General features: G+C 44.2%; 1 protein-coding gene across 2 annotated transcripts in view; it reads left to right on the plus strand.

Annotated features, from left to right (window-relative positions):
* gan (gigaxonin) overlaps nucleotides 1-20,683 on the plus strand; it is a 115,186-nt gene that overhangs the window by 10,987 nt on the left and 83,516 nt on the right. The window lies entirely within an intron of this gene.

Here is a 20,683-nt window from a genome sequence, read left to right on the forward strand (position 1 = left end):
TATATTTAGAAAAGCTAATTAAAATAGATTGGTATTTAAGAGGTTTTAATTCCTGGTTGAACCCATGATGACTTCCTTCAAGATGAATTGTCTTCATCTATACAACATCTCTGCTCCTGTCACGTGCATCTTGAATTCAATCCATACTTTCAGAGGGGATTCTAATATTAAGACAAAAAAAATTCTGGAACTTCATGAATTCTGAACGCTCTTCAAGATAGAGTTAATCTAGATGGATATATTGAAGACCCTTTGTCAAAACACATTTTCGGTTCTGATAATGGATCTTTGACCTGAAACGTTAAATTTGTTGCCTGACCTGTTGAATATTTACAGCATTTTATTCATTTATTTAGCGATACAGTGTGGAGTAGGCCCTTTTGACCCTTTGAGCTATGCTACCCCAGGAACCCCATAACCCTGATTAACTCTAACCTAATCACTGGACAAATTACTATGACCATTTAACCTACCCAGTATGTCTTAGGACTCTAGAAGGAAACCGGAGCACCCAGGAAAAACCTCATGCATTTCACAGTTCTACTCCCATGCTTCTTCCCTGTCCAATAACACTATTTTTTTTATTAGTTTTTAATGCATTTTCTACATCACTACAGATAGAAAAAAAACCCAAATCAAAATGAAGAAAATTAATACAGTGCAAAAATAAACATACAGTAATAATATAATACAAAAAAGATAATTGAGAAAGCACCCAAATTGAAGACATGTAAAGTTAGTATCCTCCCCAAGCCCCGCAACAAAAAAAAATCCAGACCAACCACAACACAATATAGAGAATATAAATCAGGACATTCAAACCCCCAAAACTGTAAGTACACTTGAAAACAGAAGATAATAATGTCTACTACCAAAAAAAAGAGCTGAAAGTAAGGGACTGAAAAAAAAACCTTAATTAAGAGGAAGGTTATGAAAGTACTCAATAAAAGGTCCCCAGACCTTATGAAACTTTTGTATCCGAATTAAGAACTGAATAATGAATTTTTTCAAAGTCTAAACAGGACATAATATCAATAAGCCATTGAGCATGCGTGGGAGGGGCAACATCTCTCCATCTAAGGAGGATTAAACGTCTAGCCAGGAGAGAAGCAAAAGATAATATTTGACACTTAGTCGAACTCAAACGTAAATCTGTCTCATCCAAAAAAACAAACAAAGCAATTAAAGGGTTAGGTTCTAAGTAGTGATTCAGAATATAGGATAAAGTTATGAAGACATCTTTCCAAAATTCAGGAATCCCAGTTGAAGGTGAATATAAAATGTTAAATAAACGCCGAATATTAAAAAAAGGAAGACAGTTTTTAATAAAACCAGTTTGATCATCAGAAATAATAGAGGGAATAACAGTTTCTAATCTATAAGCCAAAACTTTGGCCAAGATTTTAACATCAACATTAAGCAAAGAATTCGGCCTATACGAGGAACACTCTGTTGGGTCTTTACCATTTTTTAATAAAAGAATAATAGATGCCTCATTAAAAGAGGGTGGCAGTTTACCGTAATTAAACAAGTCAGATAGTACTGAGAGTAACTGAGGAGAAAGAAGTGAAGAGAATGATTTATAAAATTCTACTGGGAACCCATCAGGTCCAGGAGATTTCCCTGAAGACAATGCAGAAATTGCAAAAGATATTTCTTCTGATGATATAGGTGCATTACGTTTGGCTTTAAAATCAGATGAAAGCGAAGGAATATTCAAATTATTTTAAAAAAGATCAACAGAAATATTCTCATTCAGAGGAATAAAGTCAAGAGTAAAAATTTTTAAATATGTCATTGATTTCTAAGTGATCTCATGTAAAGTCTCCATTTTCCTTCCAGATCTTTGTAATATGTTGTTTAGCTTTAGAACGCCTCAGCTGATTGACTAGAAATTTACCAGATTTGTCACCATGAATATAAAAGCGACTCTTACTTTCAAGAAGTTGACGTTCAACAGGTTGAGTAGACAGAAGATTAAATTTAGATTGAAGTTCTACACGCTTCTTGTATAATTCAGGATTCTTAGTTTGAGCATGCAGTTGATCTAATTCTTTAAACTGATTAATGAGGTCTAATCGATCTGTACAGGACTTTCTATTAAGATTTGCTGTATGGGAGATTATTTGACCCCTCAAATATGCTTTCACGGCATCCCAGACAATCTGGGATGACATTTCAGATGACTATTGGTGTTAAAATAAAAGATTATCTGATCCTTAATAAATTTTAGAAAATCATCATCCGATAATAAAGTCGAGTCAAGATGCCAGTGTTTATTCCTCTGAGGGAGACCAGGAAAATTTAAAGACCGAGTAATTGGGGCATGGTCAGAAATCAGTATACTCTGATAATCACAAGAATAGACAAATGGAATAAGTTGATTACAAATAAAAAATAGTCAATTCTAGTAAAGGTATGGTGAACATGTGGGAAAAAAAAGAATAATCTCTCACAGTAGGATGAAGGAAACGCCATATATCTGAGATTACCATAATTAGAAAGAAAAGAGTGAATAGCTAAGGCAGATTTTGTAGGTAATCTAGTAACAGAGGACGATCGATCCAAATTAGGATCTAACCAACAATTAAAATCACCACCCAGTATAAGAGAGTATGAGTTTAAATCTGGTAGTGAGGAGAAAAAACGTTCAAAAAAAATTAACATCATCAAAATTGGGAGCATACAGGTTTGCTAGTACAACTTTAGTATTATATAATTTACCAGAAACAATAATAAAACGGCCATTTGTATCAGATATCTTATTATGGAGTTCAAAAGGAATATTTGAATTAATAAGGATGGAGACCCCCCCCCCCCCCCCAGCTTTGGCTGCAAAGGATGAATGAAAATGCTGACCCGCCCACTTTGACAAAAGCCGAGAATTATCAAAACTACGAATATGAGTTTCTTGAAGGAAAGCTATATCAGCTTTGAGTTGTTTAATATACGAGAAGACCTTCCTTCTTTTAACAGGATGATTCAATCCCTTTACATTCCAGCTCACAAATTTAAGTGTATTAACCATTATCAATTGCTAGTGCATAGAAGGTAGTAGGCATATAAAAAAATCAAGCAGTACAGTAACAGTCTGGGAGCAAAAATGTGAACATAGATCAGTAGAATCAAAACTGAGACATGTCCTGAATAACAAGGGAAAACAAAAGAAACAGTGAGTATTGTTGGAACTGGAGAACCTACCCCACCCTTGCAACCCAAAACTAGACGGCTACCTGAAAAAGCAGCTAGCTCTACAAAAAAATTAACCCAAAAATGACTTCCAGTTCCGTATCATTAACAAAAGTTCCGTAAAAATAATATAGCAAATAATAGCTAATTTATGCACTAGAGAACAGAATTACAAATAGGAACAACTTCAACAGAAAATGTATAAAACTTAATACAAAAAAAAAACAGAAAACTAAAACTAACCTACCTGCAAAAAATTATAAAAGATTGAAAGAAAAAAAGGGGGGGAAGGGGGAAATTATAAATTTAAAGAGAGTACTTATCAACCATTTACAGAAAAAAAAGCAAAACTTAAACTATAAATCAACCAACAGGGAGGCCTTCAATAAAAACTCCAAACCTCCAAAACAAGTTAAAATCAATTGTAGTTCTCTATAGATAAAGTTATACATAAGTAAAATAGATTACACGAGTAAAATCTAAAAGTCTGCAGGGAAACATTAAACTTAAATCATCTATTAGAGAAAACGCACCAAGTCCAGGGAGAGATTGACTACAGCCCTTAGAGTTTCAATAGTTAATGTCTGAATTATTCAAGTAAAGTCTGAGTTCGGAAAAAATAGCTTTACTTCGAGAAGTACTTATCAACCATTTTAGAAGATCAGACTGGTTCCGAAGAAGACGAGATGGCTGGAAGACTTCCAACAAACGCCTCAGTCTCTTTAAACCACTTATATTCTCCAGTAGTAAGCGTAATTCGAAGATCGGCTGGATTTTGGAGAGAGGGTCTGAATCCACGATCAAAAAGCACTTTCATTACACCTTTAAGCTCAGCACGCATCTTCAGAACCTGGGGGGCATAATCCTCCACAAAACGAATGACCGTATTTTGAAAAGCAAAAGTACCTCTGCGGCATGCCTCCATAATCAAATGGTTTTTCACCTGGTATCGATGAAAGCATAAAATAACTGGCCATGGACGGGAACCCAAAGTTACACGAGGAACATAAATCCTGTGAGCCCTTTCAAGCTCAGTTGGAGTCAAAAGAAATTCTTTCCCGAAAACCTCACAGAGAAAAGATGAAAAAAATTCAACGGAAGAGCCCTTTTCGGTGGCCTCTGGCAAACCAAGAATTTGTAGATTGCAACGTCTGCTCTGATTTTCAAGATCCACCATTTCGGAAGAAAGTTTACTATTCTCCGCTAGGTTGGAGCAGAAAGTTTCAAGATGTTGAACATGGCGTTTTAAATCTTCAGAAGTTAAGTCAATGAGAGATAAATGTTCAGTACGTTCATCCACTCTGGCATTAATCTGATCCAATTTAGAATCCAGCTGGTTGAAAGAAGTTCTAAATTCAGTTTTAAAATCTGTTAAAGTATCTTGTCGATGTTGTTCCAAAATAGTGAGAATCTCAGCCGACAGCCATAGAAGTTTCCTTTTTCCTGATTTTAGTACTTTTGGTAGCCATTATAAGATAGATGTGTTCGCAGGCAGGTAAAAGAGAACTTATAAAATAACTAGCTAAGGTTTAAGAAGGGAGACATATAGTGCAAAGGTAGGAAGTATAACAGAGCAAAAGTTTGGAGCGACTAAACAATCGCCATGTTGGAAGTCTAATAACACTATTTTTAAAAATTCTGTCTTCTTCAAGAGTACTTTCAAGGCTTTGTTCTTTCCTATATATGTTAACCTTCATTTTGCTTTTGAGATCTATGTGATTATAATGTTACAAGACTATTAGATATAGTATTCAGCCCCCTTGGAAATTTTCATGTTTTATTGTGTTAAAACATTGAATCACAATGGATTTTGTTTAGATTTTTTGATACGGATCAATAGAAAAGACTCATTTGGGTCAAGGTGGAAACAAATTTTCCCAAATTGGTCTGAATTTATTACAGTTATTAAATACAAAATAATTGATTGCATCATCACTCATCCCCTTCAAGTCAGCATTCAGCAGATTCATCTTTGGCAGCAATGATAGCCTGAAGTCACTATGGCTAGGTCTCTATCAGCTTTGCACATCTGGATACTGCAATTTTTGTCCTATTGTTTTCAAAACTGCTCAAGCTCTGTCAGATTGCATAGGGATCATGAGTGAACAGCCTTCTCAAGTCCAGCCTCAAATTCTCAATTGGATTGAGGTCTGGACTCAGACTTGGGCACTCCAGGACATTAGCTTTGTTGTTTTTAAACCATTCTTGTGTAGTTTAGGCTTTATGCTTGGTAATTGTCTTGCTAAAAAACATCTTCTTCTCACTCACAGTTCTCTTGCAGACTGGGTCAGATTTTCCTCCAGGATTTCCCTGTATTTTTCTGCATTAGTTACCCTCTACCTTCACAATCCTACCAGGGCCTGTGCAGTGAAGCATCCCCACAGCATGATGCAGCATTATGATAAACCTAGTGTTTGGTCTGATGGCTGAAAAGCTCAATTTTGGTTTCATCAGACCGTAGAACCACCTTCCAGCTGACTTCAGAGTCTCCCACATTCCTTCTGGCAAACTCTAGCCAAGGTTTCATGTGAGGTTTTTTCCCTTCAACAGCGGCTTTCTCTTTACCATTCTTCCATAAAGCTACCACTGATGAAGCATCCAGGCAACAGTTGCTGTATGTACAATGTCACCCATCTCAGCCTCTAAAGCTTGTAACTCTTCCAGAGTGTTATGGGTCTCTTGGTGGCCTCTCTCACTGGTCCCCTTCTTTCCCTGTCACTCAATTTTTGATAATAGCCTGCTCTAGACAGTTTTGTAGCTGTGCCATAGTCTTGATGATTGACTTAACTGTACTCTAAGGCATATTCAGAGACTTGAAAATTTTTATGCATCTATCTCCTGACTTGGGCTTTTCAATAACCTTTCCACAGAGTTGCTTGGAGTGTTCTTTTTATCTTCATTCTGTAGTGACTCACCAGCAGTTGGACCTTCCAGGTACAGGTGTATTTTTACTACATTCAATTGAAATACCTTGACTGCACACAGATAATCTCCACTTAGCTAATTATGTGACTTCTAAAACTAATCGGCTGCACCAGTGAGATTTGGTTTGTTGTGGCGACCCACTTTCTGCACAGGCGAACCGGCTCACAAATAGCCAGCGCGCAGGGAGAGACTTTGGTAATGCACCTCTGATGTCATTTCCGCCCAGAGAGGGCAGGCGCTAGGGATTAAATGCCAGCGCTGTGAAGTTTGAATAAATTAGTCTCGAAATGACTTACCGACTGCGTGTCGTTATTTCAGCGCTGTGTGTAGCACATTGCTACATTGGTGACCCCGACGGTCCAAACAGGATTTGGACCAAAGATGACTGACTCTTCATCTGTTCACGCAGTTTCGCTAAAACTGCCGACTTTCTGGACGCTGCGACCACGCGTGTGGTTTAGCCAAGCAGAAGCCCAGTTCCAGATTCGGCAGATATCTTCTGATTCCACGCGTTACTACCACGTGGTGAGTGCCCTTGACCAGGAGACAGCCGCCCAGGTTGTGGATTTTATACAGTCACCCCCAGAAGGCAAATATGAAGCATTTGCTCATTGGGACCTTTGGCCTCTCACGGCATGAGTGGGGTGCCCACCTGCTTCACCTGGACGATTTGGGAGACAGGCTGCCGTCAGCATTGATGAACGAGATGCTGGCCCTGGCTGACGGACACATGCCCTGCCTCATGTTCGAGCAAGCGTTCCTAGAGCAACTGCCCGAAGACATACATCTGCTGCTGGCCAACACAGATTTCAGTGACCCCCGGAAGGTGGCGGCCCAGGCAGACGTGCTATGAAAGGCCAAGAGGGAGAGTGTGGCGTCCATCGGTCAGATTACTAGGCCACGCGCCCAACAGCGGACCAGACCAGGCCCGGCAGGGGGGCACACACATCACAGAGGCAGGAGTGAGGAGGACAGTGAACAGTGGTGTTTCTACCACCAGCGGTGGGCACAGAAGCCCGCCGTTGTTGCCCACCCTGCAAGGGCCAGGGCCAGCTGCTGCTAATGACTATGGCGGCTGTCCACCAGGACAGCCTCTTGTACGTCTGGGACAAACAGTCGGGACGCCGCTTCTTGGTCGACACTGGAGCGGAAATCAGCGTCTTGCCCCCGACGGGGTACAACACCCGCAACAGGAAGCTAGGACCCACCCTGAGGGCCGCAGACAGCAGCATGGTATGGACCTACGGCACCCGCACAGTGCAGCTGCAGTTCAGCGCCAGCCGGTTCATGTGGGGCTTCACACTGGCTGCGGTGGCCCAACCACTCCTGGGGCCGGACTTCTTGCGAGCTCACAGCCTGCTGGTCGACTTGCAAGGGAAAAGACTGGTACATGCTGAGACTTTCCAGACATTCTCCTTGGGTGAAGCCAAGTTGATGGCCCCACACCTGGGCTCCATCACACTGTCGGACAACGAATTCACCAGAATCCTAGCGGACTTTCCATCGATTCTGGCACTGCAGTTCACGGCAGCCATGCCCAGACACTGGGTACAGCACCACATCCCGACTCAGGGACTGCCCCTCCATGCCCGCGCACGAAGGCTCCCCCTGGAAAAGCTCCGCCTGGTAAAGGAGGAGTTCAAGAGGATGGAGGAATTGGGGATCGTACGGAGGTCCGACAGCTCATGGGCCTCCCCCCTGCACATGGTGCCCAAAACAGCCGGGGGTTGGAGACCATGCGGCGACTACCGCAGACTGAACAAGGCTACAACTCCAGACCGCTACCCCGTGCCACACATACAGGACTTTGCAGCAAACCTGCATGGGGCAAGAATCTTTTCCAAAGTAGACCTCGTCCAGGGGTACCATCAAATCCCGGTGCACCCTGAAGACATCCCCAAAACTGCTCTTAACAGCCCGTTTGGCCTGTTCGAGTTCCTCCGAATGCCGTTCGGCCTGAAGAATGCCGCACAGACGTTCCATCGGCTAATGGATGTGGTGGGATGCGACCTGGACTTTGCGTTCATCTATTTGGACGACATCCTTATAGCCAGGAGTAGTCGTCAGGAGCATCTGCCCCACCTCCGCCAGCTCTACTCCCGCCTGCGTGATTTCGGCTTCACGATCAACCCAGCCAAATGCCAGTTTGGTCTCGATACCATCGACTTCCTGGGCCACAGGATTACCAAAGACGGGGCAACACCTCTACCCGCCAAGGTAGACACGATCTGCCACTTTGCCCGGCCCAACACGATCAAAGGCCTGCAGAAGTTTGTTGGTATGGTGAACTTCTACCTCCGTTTCCTCCCCTCAGCAGCCCGTATCATGCGCCCTTTGTACATCCTGATGTTGGGTAAAGGCAAGGACATTACTTGGGACGAGGAGGCCGCGGCTGCAGCCACTTTCGTTAAAACCAAGGAAGCCTTGGCAGATGCCGCAATGCGGGTGCACCCCAGAACGGACGTTCTGACCATCCTCACAGTGGATGCGTCCGACTCAGCAGTCGGTGGGGTGCTGAAGCAGCTCATCGAGGGGCGCTGGCAACCCCTGGCATTCTTCAGCAAGCACCTACAACCACCTGAACTCAAGTACAGTGCTTTTGACCGGGAGCTGTTGGCACTGTATCTTGCGATCTGGCATTTCAGGTGGTACTTAGAAGGCAGGCCGTTCACCGTGTTCTCGGACCACAAACCGTTGACCTTCGCGTTCACGAAGGGGTCCGATCCCTGGTTGGCTCGCCAGCAGCGACACCTGTCCTGCAACTCCAAGTACACTATGGACATCCGTCTCTGGAAAAGACAGCGTCGTGGCGGACACACTCTCCAGACCAGCTATCCTGTCCCTGGGGGTGGACTATGCGGCCCTGGCGGAGGCGCAGCAGGCAGACGTCGAGATACCCAGCTACAGGACCGCAGTCTCGGGTTTGCAGCTGCAGGACTTTCTCGTAGGCCCAGGTGAGAGGACCCTCCTGTGCGACGTGGCTACTGGCCAACCTCACCCCATCGTCCCGGCAGCCTGGAGGCGGTGAGTTTTCGACTCCATACACGGTTTGACGCACCCATCTATCAGGACAACCATTCGGCTGGTCTCCAGCAAGTTCGCGTGGCACGGACTTTACAAGCAGGTCAGTGAATGGGCCAGAACGTGCGCGCAGTGCCAAACAGCCAAGTTGCACCGGCACACTAAAGCCCCGCCGCAGCAGTTCGAACCCACCCACCGGAGGTTCGACCACATTCATGTGGATATCGTGGGTCCCTTACCAGTGTCCCGAGGAGCACAGTACCTCCTAACTATGGTAGACCGGTTCACGAGGTGGCCAGAGGCAGTCCTGCTCACCGACGCATCTGCCGATTCCTGCGCCCGAGCACTGATTGCAACCCCTGGGTAGCACGCTTCGGGGTACCGGCCCACATTACCTCCGACAGAGGTGCCCAGTTCACCTCCAGCCTGTGGTCGGCTGTGGCCAGCCTGTTGGGAACGCAGGTACACCACACTACTGCCTACCACCCACAGTCGAATGGACTAGTGGAACGCTTCCACCGTCACTTGAAGTCGGCTCTCATGGCCCGCCTGAGAGGACCTAACTGGGTGGATGAGCTTCCCTGGCTTCTGCTTGGAATTCGCACAGTGCCCAAAGAAGATCTGCACGCCTTGTCGGCCGAGTTGGTGTACAGCGCACCCCTGGCCATCCCGGGAGAGTTCATACCAACCCCACGGGGGCAAGAGGAAGAACCCACAGCAGTCCTGGGCAGACTACGCGAGTGGCTCGGCAACCTGGCCCCCGTACCAACTTCACAGCATGGATGGACCCTGACCCATGTACCCAAAGACCTGGAGGACTGTAAGTTTGTGTTTGTGCGAAGGGGCGGCCACCGGGCACCGCTACAGCGGCCATACGAGGGGCCGTTCAAGGTGATCAACAACAACGGGCCCACATACGTTCTGGACATTGGGGGGAAAAGAGGAGGTTTTCACGGTGGACCGACTCAAACCAGCCCATGTGGACTTGGCGCAGCCGGTCGAGGTTCAGGCACCACAGCGCAGAGGCAGACCTCCCAAATGGAGGCCGATCCAGACTGTGGACATTGGGGGGTGTATCACCAGTTCTTGGGGGAGGTTATGTGGCGACCCACTTTCTGCACAGGCAAACCGGCTCACAAATAGCCAGCGTGTGGGGAGAGACTTTGGTAATACACCTCTGGCGTCATTTCAGCCCGGAGAGGACGGACGCTAGGGATTAAATGCCAGCGCTGCGAAGTTTGAATAAACTAGTCTCAAAATGACTTACCGACTGCGTGTCATTATCTCAGCGCTGTGTGTAGCACATCGCTACAGTGTCTTATTAAAGGGGGTGAATACTCATGCAAACAATTAATTTGTGTTTTGTGTTTGTAATTAATTTAGATCATTCTGTAGAGATCTATTTTCACCTTGATGTGAAAGAGTCCTTTTCTGTTGACCTGTGTCAAAAAAAGCCAAATTAAATCCACTGTGATTTAGTAAAACAAAAAAACGTGAATTGGGCCAGTTGGCTGATCGAGTCCACTCCACTATTTCATGATGGCTGATCCATTTTTCCTCTCAGTCCCAACCTCTGCCTTCTCCCTGTATCCTTTCATGCCCTGACCAATCAAGAATCTATCAACCTCTACCTTAAATATACATAAAGTTTTGGCCCCCAAAGCTGCCTGTGCAGTGAATTCCACAGATATGCCACTCTTTGACTCAAGAAATTCCTCCTCATCTCTGATCTAAAAGGGCACCCCTCTGTTCTAAGACTGTGTCCTCTGGTCCTACACTCTCCCACCAGAAGAAACATTCTCTCCACATCCACCCTGTCAAGGCTTTTCAACTTTCGCCGGCTTTCAATGAGTTCACCCATCATTTTTCTGATTCCAGTAAAAACTCGCCCAGCGCCATCAAAAACTCTTCATATGACAATCGATTCAATCCTGGAATCATTTTGATGAACTTCCTCTGAACCCTCTGCAGTGTCAACACATCTTTTCTAAGATAAGATTGCAGAGGCTTACAGAGGGCTCCTCCATTCACTGCTCGGGAAATCTGATCACTCCTCCATCCTGCTTCTGCCCGTGTACAGGCAGAAGTTGAAACAAGAGGTGGCCATAGTTAAAACTGTCCACTGTTGGCCTGACCAATCAGTCTCCATGCTACAGGACTGTAGATGAGGCATAGCCACGGCTCTACACACTGTCCTTGCATACTTGGAGAGGAGGATTGCTTATGTGAGAAGGCTGGTCTTGGACTACAGTTCAGCATTCAATGCCGTAATTCCCTCCAGGCTTGACAAGGAGCTCAGAGACCTCGGGCTTCATCCTGCCTTGTGCAGCTGGATCCTGGACTTCCTGTCAGATCGCCAGCGGGTGATAAAAATGGGCTCCCTCACCTCTGTCCAACTGACTCTTAACACAGGAGCCCCTCAGAGCTGTGTAGTAAGCCCCATCTTTTACTCTTGTATACCCATGACTGTGTTGCCATTCTCAGCTCCAATCTGCTAATTAAATTTGGAGATGATGTTGCATTGATTGGCCTTATCTCAAATAATAATGAGGCAGCCTACAGAGAAGAAGTCATCACGCTGACACAGTGGTGTCAAGAAAGCAACCTCTTCCTCAATGTTACAAAAACAAAGGAGCTGTTGTGAACTTGTGAACTACAGGAGGAACAAAGACAGACTTGCCCCTATTGGCATCAATGGATCTGGGGTTGAGAGGGTGAACAGCTTGAAGTTCCCCGACATACACATCATTGAGGATCTCACGTCGTCCGTACATACTGGCTGTGTGGTTAGAAAATCGCAACAGCCTCTTAGTCCTCAGATGTTGAGATCATCCTGGTACGGGAACTGTACTTGCCTCAGTCGCAGGTCTCTGCAGAGAGTGGCGCGGGCAGCCCAGCACATCTGTGTGTGTGAACTTCCCACTATTCAGGAAATTACAGTGACAGGTGTGTAAAAAGAGCCCAAAGGATCATTGAGGATGCAAGTCACACCAGCCACAAACTGTTCCAGCTGCTACCATCCGGATAACGGTACGGCAGCATTAAAGCCAGGACCAGCAGTCTCCGGAACAGCTTCTTTCACTGAGCCATCAGACTGATTAATTCACGCTGATGCAATTGGATTTCTAAGCTATATTGACTGTTCTGTTGTATATATTACTGCACATACTATTTATTACAAATTACTATAATTTGCACATTGCATTTTCAGACAGAGATGTAACCATAAAGATCTTTACTCATGAATGTGATGGATGTAAGAAATAAAGTCAATTTGATTCAATAAGCAGCCAAAACTGCTCACAGTACTTCAAGTGAGGCATCCCCAGTGCTTTATAAAGCCTCAACATTACCTCCTTTCTTTAATCATGTAGTCCTCTTGAAGTGAATACTAATATCACATTTGCTTTCTTCACCACTGGCTCAACTTGCAAATTACCCTTTATGGAATCCTGTATGATGACTCCCAAATCCCTCTGACCTCAGATTTTTGAATTTTCTCTCCATTTAGAAAATTGTCTCCCTTTTTTTAACCAAAATGAATGATCATGCACTTCCTGATACTGCCTTTCATCTGCTACTTCTTTGCCTATTCTTCTAATCTGTCTACATCCATCTATAGCCTCTCTACAAAACTACCTGCCTGTCCACCTATCTTAGTATCTTCTTCAAACTCTGCAACAAAGCCATCGATTCTGTCATAACATAAGAAGCAGGAACATGAGTCGGCCATCTAGCCCATTAGGCCTGCTCCACCATTCAATAAGGTCATGACTGATCTAGCCATGGATTCATCTCCACCTTCCTGCCTATTCCCCATTACCTTTGAGTCCCCAACAATGCAAAATTCTATATAACGTTGTCTTACATATATTTACTGTGGTAGCCTCCACTGCTTCATTGGGCAGAGAATTTCACAGATCCACCACTCTCTGGGAAAAGCAGTTCCTCCTAATCTCTGTCCTAAATCTACTTCCCCTAGGTCTAGTTTCACATACTAATGGAAACAATTTTCCTACCTTTATCTATCCCTTTTCATAATTTTATGTTTCTGTAAGATCTTCTCTCATTCATCTGAATTCCGGCGAGTACAGTTCCAGGCGACTCAATCTCTCCTCATAGTCTAACCCCCTCATCTCTGGAATCAATCTGGTGAGCCTCCATGGTTCTGCCTCCAAAGCCAGTATACCCTTCCTCAAGTAGGGAGACCAGAACTGCACACAGTACTCCAGGTGCAGCCTCACCAGTACTCTGTACAGTTGCAGCATAACCCCCTGCTTTTAAATTCAAACCTCTAGCAATGAAGGCTAACATTCCATTTGCTTTCTTGATAGCCTGCTGCACCTGCAAACCAACCTTTTGTGATTCATGCACAGGCACTCCCAGGTCCCTCTGCACAGAAGCATACTGCAATCTTTTACCATTTAAATAATAATCTGCTCTTTCATTCTTCCTTCCAAAGTTGATGACCTCACATTGACCCTTGCCTACTCACTAAACCTGTCTCTGTCTCTCTGCAGACTCTCCGTACCTTCTGCACAATTTGCTTTTCTACTCAATTTAGTATCAACAACAAACTTAGATGAACTACACTTGGTCCACACTTCCAGATCATTAATGTATGTCGTGAACAGTTGTGGGCCCAGCATTGATCCCTGCGGCACACCACTCATCACTGATTGCCAACCAGAGTAACACCCATGTATCCCAACTCTCTGTTTCTATTAGTTAACCGATCCTCTATCCATGCTAATATGTCACCCCCAACTCTATGCATCCTTATCCCATGGCTGTGTTTTTTATGTGTCACCTTATCGAACGCCTTCTGGAAACCAAGTAAATAACGTCCATCTGTTCCCCTCTATTCACTGCACTCGTTATATCCTCAAAGAACTCCAGTAAGTTTATCATACAGGACCAGCCTTTGCTGAATCCATGCTGCGTCTGCCAGATGGATCTATCTCTTTCTAGATGCCTCACTATTTCTTCTTTAATGATAGCTTCAGGCATTTCCCCCCAACTACAGATGTTAAATTAACTGGCCTATAGTTACCTGCTTTTCCCTACATTCTTTTTTGAACAGTGGTGTGACATTCGCCGTCTTCCAATCCACTGGGACCTGCCCAGAGTCCAGAGAATTTTGGTAAATTATTGCTGAAGACTCCAGTATAACTTCTGCCATTTTTTTCAGTACCCTGGGATGCATTCTATCAGGGCCAGGGGACTTATCTACCTTCAGACCCATAAATTTGCTAAGCATTACCTCTTCATTGATCTAATTAACACACACAAGATGCTGGAGGAACTCAGCAGGTCATTGATGTATAACGTAAAAAGAATCCGTCCCAATAGAGAACCCTGTGGAACACCAATAGTCACTGGTAGTCAAACAGAAAAGGCTCCTTTTATTCCCACTGTCTCCTACCAATCAGCCACTGCTTTATCCATGCCAGTATATCTTCTGTAATTCCATGGGCTCTTAACTTAGTTTAAGCATCCTCATGTATGTCACTTTGTGAAAGACCTGAAAAGATTTGGAGCAAGAAGGCTGCGGGTGGAACAGCTAAGGATTTCCGGAGTGAGAGGCAAGACTACGCAGGCGCGTGACGTCAGCCAGTAGAGCGGGAAAAGTTTAAAAAGAAGGCAGCCAAATCCAGCGGGCAGCAGAGTGATAGGGCTTTGGCTCAATGGGCTTAGGCGGTAATGAGGAGAGGTAGGATTACCTGTGTTAAGTGTGGAAATGAAGAATGTGTGTGAGGCCAGTTTTCTGTGCTCAGTGTCAGACGTGGGAGATCCTGGAGTCTCCCGGACGGCCATATCTGCACCCAGTGTGTCAAGCTGCAGCTCCTAAAGGACCGGGTTAGGGAACTGGAGATGCAGCTCAATGACCTTTGTCTAGTCAGGGAGAGCGTATAGATAGGAGTTATGGGCAGGTGGTCACACCGGGGCCACAGGAGGCAGAGAAGTGGGTCACAGTCAGGAGAGGGAAGGGGAAGAGTCAGGTACTAGAGAGTTCCCATGTGGCTGTACCCCTTGACAATAAGTACTCCTGTTTGAGTACTGTTGGGGGGTGGGGTGGGGGAGCAGCCTACCTTGGGGAAGCAACAGTGGCCGTGTCTCTGGCAGTGTCCGGCCCTGTGGCTCAGAAGGGTAGGGAATGGAAGAGGAAGGCAGTAGTGATAGGGGACTCTATAGCTCAGGGGTCAGACAGGTGATTCTGTGGATGCAGGAAAGAAACTCGGATGGTAGTTTGCCTCGCAGGTGTGAGGGTCCGTGCAGTGGGAAAGAGAACAGCCAGAGGTCGTGGTACATATTGGTACCAATGGCATAGGTAGGAAAAGGGAAGAGGACCTGAAAACAGACTACAGGGATTTAGGAAGGAGGTTGAGAAGCAGGACCGCAAAGGTAGTAATCTCGGGATTACTGCCTGTGCCTCATGACAGTGAGTATAGGAATAGAATGAGGTGGAGAGTAAATGTGTGGCTGAGGGATTGGAGCAGGGGGCAGAGATTCAGATTTCTGGATCATTGGGACCTCTTTTGGGGCAGGTGTGACCTGTACTAAAAGGATAGGTTGAACTTGAATCTGATGGGGACCAATATCCTGGTGGGGAGGTTTGTTAAGGCTACTGAGGAGAGTTTAAACTAGAATCGTTGGGGGGTAGAAACCGAACTGAAGAGACTGGGGAAGAGGCGGTTGGCTCACAAATAGAGAAAGCTTGGAGATGGTGTGTGAGGGAAGATAGGCAGGTGATAGAGAAGGGACGCGTTCAGACCAATGGTTTGAGATGTGTCTATTTTAATGTAAGGAGTATTGTGAACAAAGCGGATGAGCTTAGAGTGTGGATCAGTACTTGGAGCAATGATGTGATGGCCATTACAGAGACTTGGATGGCTCAGGAACAGGAATGATTACTTCAAGTACTGTGTTGTAGATGTTTCAGAAAGGACAGGGAGGGAGGCTAAAGAGGTGTGGGCGTGGCACTGTTGATCAGTGATAGTGCCACAGCTACAGAAAAGGTGGATGTCATGGAGAGATTGTCTACAGAGTCTCTATGGGTGGAGGTTAGGAACAGCAAGCGGTCAATAACTTTACTGAGTATTTTTATAGGCCGCCCACTAGTAACAGGGATATCAAGGAGCAGATAGGGAAACAGATCCTGGAAAGGTGTAATAATGACAGAGTTGTCGTGGTGGGAGATTTTAATTTCCCAAATATTGATTGGCATCTCCCTAGAGTGAAGGGTTTAGATGGGGTGGGGTTTGTTAGGTGTGTTCAGGAAGGTTTCTTGACACAGTATGTAGATAACCCTACAATAGGAGAGACTGCACTTGATTTGGTATTGAGAAGTGAACCTGGTCAAGTATCAGATCTCTCAGTGGGAGAGCATTTGGAGATAGTGATCATAATTCTGTCTCCTTTACAATAACATTGGAGAGAGATAGGAACAGACAAGTTAGAAAAGTGTTTAATTGGAGTAAGGAGAATTATGAGGCTACCAGGAAGGAAATTGGAAGCTTAAATTGGGAACATAGGCTCTCAGGGGAAAAGTACAGAAGAAATGTGGCTAAATGTTCTGGGGATATTTGTGGAGTTCTGCATAGGTATGTTCCAGTGAGACAGGGAAGTTATGGTAGGGTACAGGAACCATGGTGTACAAAGGCTGTAATAAATCTAGTCAAGAAGAAAACAAAAGCTTACAAAAGGTTCAGAGAGCTAGGTAATGTTAGATTTCTAGAAGATTATAAGGCTAACAGGAAGGAGCTTAAGAAGGAAATTAGGAAACCCAGAAGGGGCCATGAAAAGGCCTTGGTGGGGAGGCATTCTACAAGTATGTGAAGAGCAAGAGGATAAGACATGAAAGAATAGGACCTATCAAGTGTGACAGTGGGGAAATGAGGAAATGGCAGAGGTACTTAATGACTACTTTATTTCAGCATTCACTATGGAAAAGGATCTTGCTGATTGTTGTGATGACTTGCAGTGGACTGAAAAGCTTGAGCATGTAGATATTAAGAAAGAGAATGTGTTGGAGCTTTGGAAAACATCAAGTTGGATATATTGTTGGGACTGGATGAGATGTACCCTAGGCTACTGTGGGAAGCGAAGGAGGAGATTGCTGAGCCTCTGGCGATGATCTTTGCATCATCAATGGTGACAAGAGAGGTTCCGGAGGATTGGAGGGTTGTGGATGTTGTTCCTTTATTCAAAAAAGGGAGTAGAGATAGCCCAGGAAATTATAGACCAGCGAGTCTTACCTCAGTGGTTGGTAAGTTGATGAAGATCCTGAGAGGCAGGATTTATGAACATTTGGAGGGGTATAATATGATTAGGATTAGTCAGCATGGCTTTGTCAAGGGAAGGTCGTGCCTTATGAGCCTGATTGAATTTTTTTGAGGATGTGACTAAACACGTTGATGAAGGAAGAGCAGTAGATGTAGTGTATATGGATTTCAGCAAGGCATTTGATAAGGTACTCCATACAAGGCTTATTGAGAAAGTAAGGAGGCATGGGATCCAAGGAGACATTGCTTTGTGGATCCCAGATTGACTTGCCCACAGAAAGCAAAGAGTGGTTGTAGACGGGTCATATTCTGCATGAAGGTCGGTCACCAGTGCAGTGCCTCAAGGATCTGTTCTGGGACCCTTATTCTTCGTGATTTTTATAAATGACCTGAATGAGGAAGTGGAGGGATGGGTTAGTAAGTTTGCTGATGACACAAAGGTTGAGGATTTGGTGGGTAGTGTGGAGGACTGTCAAGAGGTTACAACGGGACATTGATAGGATGCAAAATTGGGCTGAGAAGTGGCAGATGTAGTTCAACCCAGGTAAGTGTGAAGTGGTTCATTTTGGTAGATCAAATATGATGGCAGAATATAGTATTAATGGTAAGACTCTTGGCAGTGTGGAGGATCAGAGGGATCTTGGGGTCTGATACCATAGGATGCTCAAAGCAGCTGTGCAGGTTGACTCTGTGGTTAAGGAGGCATTCGTTGTAATGGCCTTCATCAATCATGGAATTGAATTTAGGAGCTGAACGGTAAAGTTGCAGCTCTATAGGACCCTGGTCAGACCCCACTTGGAGTACTGTGCTCAGTTCTGGTCACCTCTCTACAGGAAGGATGTGGAAACCATAGAAAGGGTACAGAGGAGATTTACAAGGATGTTGCCTGGATTGGGGAGCATGCCTTATGAAAATGGGTTGAGTGAAATCGGCCTTCTTGGAGCGATGGAGGATGAGAGATGACCTGTTAGGGGTGTATAAAATGATGGATAGTCGGGGGCTTTTTCCCAGGGCTGAAATGGTTGCCACAAGAGGACACAGGTTTAAGGTGCTGGGGAGTAGGCATGGAGGAAATGTCAGAGGTAAGATTTTTAATCAGAGTGATGAGAGTGTGGAATGGGCTGCCGGCAACGGTGGTGGAGACGGATACGATAGGGTCTTTAAAGAGATTTTTGGATAGGTACATGGAGCTTAGAAAAATACAGGGCTATGGGTAAGCCTAGTAATTTCTAAGGGAGGGACATGTTCGGCACAACTTTGTGAGCTGAAGGGCCTGTATTGTGCCGTAGGTGTTCTATGTTTCTGCATTTCCACAACATCCACTGGTTCTCCTTTCTCTTTCCTACTTGTTATTTCCTCAAAGAGTTCCAACATATTTGTCAGGCAAGATTTTCCCTCAAAGAAACCATGCTGACGACACCCTATTTTATCATCTGCCTCCAAGTACCCTGAAACCTCACTTTTAACAATCGATTCTAGCATCTTCCCAGCCGCTGAGGTCTGACTAACTGGTGTGTAATTTCCTTTCTTTTGCCTCTCTCTCTTCTTTCCAGTCTTCCAGAACCATTCCAAAATTCAGTAGTTCTTGAAAGATCATTACTAATGTCTCCACAATCTCTTCATCCATCTCTTTCAGAACCCTGGGCTGTGCATCATCTAACTTCAAACCTTTCAGTTTCCCGAGAACCTTCTCTCTAGTAATGGCAACTTCACACACTTCTGACCCCTGACACTCTTGAACTACCAGCTTATATCTTCCACAGTGAAGACCGATGCAAAAAAAACTTCTTCAGTTTGTCCGCCATTTCCTTGTCCCCAGTTACTACCTCTCCAGGATAATATTTCAGAGGTCTATTATCCACTCTTGCCTCTCTTTTACATTTTATTTATCTGAGGAAACTTTTGGTATCCTCTTTAATAGAATTGGCAAACTTACTTTGGTATTCCATCGTTTCCTTCTTAATGACATTTTTGGTGTCTATTGTTGGCTTTTAAAATCTTCCCAATCCTGCAGCTTCCCACTGATTTTAGCTCTATTACATGCCCTCACTTTAGCTTTGACATTGCCTTTGACTTCTTTTGTTAGCCACGGTTATGTTATCTTGCCTTTAGATTACTTCTTCCTCTGTCATGTGTATATCCTGTGCCTTCTGAATTGCTTCCAGAAATTCTAGCCATTGCTGCTCTTCCATCATCCTTGCCAGTGTTCTTTTCCAATCAGTTTTGGCCAGCTCCTCTTTCATGCCTGTAATTTCTTCTATTCCACTGTAATACTGAAACTTATGACCTTAGCCCCTTCTTCTGAAATGTTGGGGTGAATTCTATTATAGTATGATCGCTTGCCGTAAGGGATTTTTTTTACCTTTACCACGTATTTGCACACCCCCATATTTAACTCTTCCACTATCAGTGAATGGTCTTCCAGGAGTGCTAAGCTCCTGTGTTCTACCCTAATTCTCACCAGTTTTCACTCTCTTTCATGCTGTAAGAAATTAATTAAAATCTACTCCTTGACTAAGGATTCAGTTACCTATCCAGCAATCTCTTGTGAGTTGGTGTCAGAGTTTATTTTAATGCACTTTTGTGTAGGGATGCTTCTGAAGACCTATATAAATGCAAGTTTTTTTTAGTTTCAACCTTAAATACAGGTAGTTCTGCTATAATGTGATTGGTTTCTTAGGAGCACAACTCCTTAAAGAAAAGTCAGGTAACTAATATCTCTTGTGTCAATGAGGCGGGGGGGGGGGGGGGGGGAATGGATATTGGGGCTAGAGAGTTTTAGACTTCCATTAAGTTACTTTCCCCATAGCATTTTCAGAAATAAGGTTGTTTTTAAAAGCAATAAGTTTATTTCCTTCTTTCAAGCTTAAAATAATAAAAATTGTATATTAGATTACTTAATACAAAATCATTTACACAAGTCTCAAATCAGTTGCTTATCCATTTCTCTCACTTGGTCAAATGAACAGCCTTTGTTCTTACAAGACAATGGCATCTAATTACTGCAGTGAGGTTACATGTAAAAAGTATCTCCCTGAAGAGCTTTTTTTCTCTCTAAGACAATGGTTTTTTTTCTGCTTGCCGTTTTCCAAAGTAACACAAGTGATTCTCTAGTTCATAATCAAAATAGTGCTGTAGCCCATCTGGCCTGCATAGTATAGAGCGTGCTGTCTAGTCCATTGATCACATTATGTCCTATTGTGTCATGGAAATGTGTTATAGCAGAACTACCCATAGGGGGAGCGGTGAAATCTTGGTAATGT

This window comes from Hypanus sabinus, chromosome 17 (assembly GCF_030144855.1).
Source record: "Hypanus sabinus isolate sHypSab1 chromosome 17, sHypSab1.hap1, whole genome shotgun sequence".
Classification (NCBI taxonomy): Eukaryota; Metazoa; Chordata; class Chondrichthyes; order Myliobatiformes; family Dasyatidae; genus Hypanus; species Hypanus sabinus.